Raw genomic sequence first — 3,048 nt, 5'->3', positions numbered from 1 at the left:
CACACACACACAAACACTTCGACGTACACACACACATCGGGCGTTGTCCGTTCGAAAAAGACAGACACCCACATGGAGTTAAAGACACGCATGGCTCTACACGCATAAACGTATGGACTCAAAGACGCACACATGGACTAACACACATCGATGGGCACAACAATCCCCGATGATGGCACAGCTATCAGTATCGCAGTACTACGTATGAGTAAATAGCAGTTCATCCAAATTCTGTAATTTATTTACAAAAAAACCCTTTCACAAGGCTTTCGCTGGAAGAAATAAAAAAGATTAAGGATCTCGGACCGGACCAACCCGATTTACAAATCCAGCAGCAGGCCAGTGACAGAGGACGAAGCTACACACGACGCTTCACCCGCGCTTGTTATGAGAAACGGAGGTGGCTGGCTGGATGTGATGTTAGCAATTCTCTTTTTTGTTTTCCCTGTCTTTTATTTCAAAGTGTCGGCACTGAAGTTTTGTGGACAACGACGGGGGTAAGAGACCTCAAACATTTCTCTGACAAATGCAAACGTCATGAAAGTAGCCGCAGCCATTTTGATAATAGCATGAAATTAACGTTTTTGGGCAGAGTTAGCATTGCTGAACAACTAGATGAAGGCTACAGGATTGGCATTAGAAGGCACAACGAAGAGGTGACAAAAAATCGACACATACTGTCCAGGATAATAGACTGTGTGAAATTTTGTGGAGCATTTGAGTTGGCGTTACGTGGCCATGATGAGAGTGAGAGCTCAGATAACCCCGGTATATTTCGCGGGTTGGTGGATTTTGTTGCCTCTCTTGATGGAGCATTGAAAGAGCACCTTGACAGTGCTACTGTATTTAAGGGAACGTCGAAAATTATACAGAACGAGCTACTGGACTGTATGTTGTCTGTTACAAGAGAAGAAATATTCAAAGAAGTCCAGACAAGTAGTTTTTTATCAATCCAGGCAGATGAAACAACAGATATTGCCACACAGTCCCAACTTGTGCTTGTGCTGCGCTACATCGACGACAAAAATAACGTGCAGGAAAGATTTTTTGAGTTCATCCCTCTGCAGTCAGCTACAGCTGAGTCCATTGCTACTGCACTAAAAGAGCGTCTTGCTTCTATCCTTCCTAAGGATCAGAAAAGTAAGCTCATCTGCCAGGCATATGATGGGGCCAGCGTGATGAGGGGTGCCACTGCAGGTGTTCAGAGAAAAATACAAGATGTGTACCCAAATGCCCACTACATCCACTGCTACGCACATCAGCTCAACCTGATAATGCAACAGGCCACGTCTCACATATCCAAGACGAGAATATTTTTTTCTAACATTGGTGGATTTGCCAGCTTTTTTTCTAAGTCACCCAAGCGGACATGTTTTCTGGATAAAGTGGTTGCCCATAGACTGCCAAGATCCAGCAACATCAGATGGAAATTTCATAGCCGTGCCATTAATACTGTTTTTGAGCACAGCGAGGATCTCATTCACTGTTTTGAGAGCATACAAGACTCAGGTGACTTCGACCCCAATACTGTCAGAGAAGCAGGAGCCCTGGCCATGCTACTAGAGGATGAGGATTTTAAGTTCTTTCTGGAACTTTATCACCACATCATGCCACATGTAGACTTCCTCTATGCCAAGCTCCAGATAAAGAACATTGATTCAGTCCATATCAAAGTGAGCATCCAACAGTTCCAACAAGAAATACAAAAGATCAGGTAACTTTATTCCTGTAATATGATCATTATTTGCTTTCTCTTTCATTTTTAACTCTCTTTATCCTTTGCCAAAATTATAATATATTATCTTTGTCCTTTGCAGAAACTCTCTCCACTCCATTGGTGAGCAAAGCAGTGGTTCTCGTCCAACAAAGAGGCGCCGGGCGCTCAGTTCGGAAGACCGTGAAAGGATTGCAGCAGAGGTGAGTTTGTTATAGAAATCAGTCAAAATACCATTTTGCATTATTGTTGTGCTGCAGAGATGTCCTGCCTACATATCATATTCTACAGACTCAAGAAAACATTTTTAGTTTAGTATAAATCCTAACAAAAATCTTAATTTTAATATACAATAGCATTCCAAAAATAATAAATTGGCAACATAAAAATAAATGATCAAATGAAATTTGAAGCCACCAAAAACTACAGTATTGTATGGGACAAAAACTCAAATGGCTCTATTTTTCTTTTGAAAGTAATTGCAACTGTGACAATTAGTGGTCTACTCCAGGCTACTACCTTACATTTATATATCTATTTGTTTAATTATCTCTATAGGTCTGTGACACAATCCTGGGACACACTAGGGAGCGTTTCTCCTTCACAGACCACCTTGTCTGTGCCACCTTGTTGCAGGGGGACAGGTTTGATGAGTACAAGGATACCTTTCCTGAAGATGCATTGAGCAGCACCATGAAAGCGTACCCGATGCTCAGTGGAAGCAAGCTGAAGACGGAGCTCAGTCTCATCTACAGCAAGGAAGAGTTCAGAGCCTGCCGTGGTGCTGTGGACCTATTCCAGCTGTTTATGGAGAATAATCTCGAAGAAGTCTTTTCCGAAACTGTGACTCTCCTAAAAGTTATCATTACCACACCCATGACCACGGCTGAAGCTGAGAGGTGCTTCTCAACCTTGAAACGAATAAAAACTTTTCTCAGAAACACCATGACCCAGGAGAGGCTGAATGCACTGGCATTGCTGTCCATGGAAAAGAGACGTGTTACGGAGATGACTGACTTTAATCAGAGAGTAGTTGAGAAATTTGCTGGCCAGAAAGAAAGAAGAGCAAAATTTATGTTCAAGTAGGAAACATGCTTTTTGGTACTTTGGTCTGAAATGTATATAAAAGAGAAACATTTATGTTCAAGTAGGAAACATGTTTTTTGGTAATTCTTTTGGTCTGAAATGTAAATAAAGATCATCAAAATTTATATTCAAGTAGTCAAAATGGTTTTTGGTACTGCTTTATATTTATTTGCCCCCCTCAATAAAATAAAAAAAATGCGCCCCCCAAAAAATAAATATCACCAGCCGCCACTGCTGGCAACGTATTT

General features: G+C 41.4%; 1 long non-coding RNA gene across 3 annotated transcripts; it reads left to right on the top strand.

Moving 5' to 3' along the window:
* The first annotated feature begins 371 nt into the window (after positions 1–371).
* On the top strand, positions 372–2,705 carry LOC144737193 (uncharacterized). 3 transcript variants are annotated; one of them, XR_013588904.1, is made up of 3 exons: positions 372–497; positions 1,818–1,917; positions 2,351–2,705. It is a non-coding gene; the product is annotated as an uncharacterized LOC144737193 (long non-coding RNA). The 3 variants fall into 3 exon arrangements; XR_013588906.1 differs by having other exon boundaries at positions 2,273–2,705; XR_013588905.1 differs by lacking the exon at positions 372–497 and adding an exon at positions 1,648–1,714.
* Positions 2,706–3,048: the final 343 nt, after the last annotated feature.

The sequence above is a fragment of the Lampetra planeri genome, chromosome 65 (assembly GCF_965212315.1).
Source record: "Lampetra planeri chromosome 65, kcLamPlan1.2.h2, whole genome shotgun sequence".
Taxonomy (NCBI): Eukaryota; Metazoa; Chordata; class Hyperoartia; order Petromyzontiformes; family Petromyzontidae; genus Lampetra; species Lampetra planeri.
Note: the sequence above shows the minus strand (reverse complement) of the source record. Positions and strands in the feature narration are given on the sequence as shown.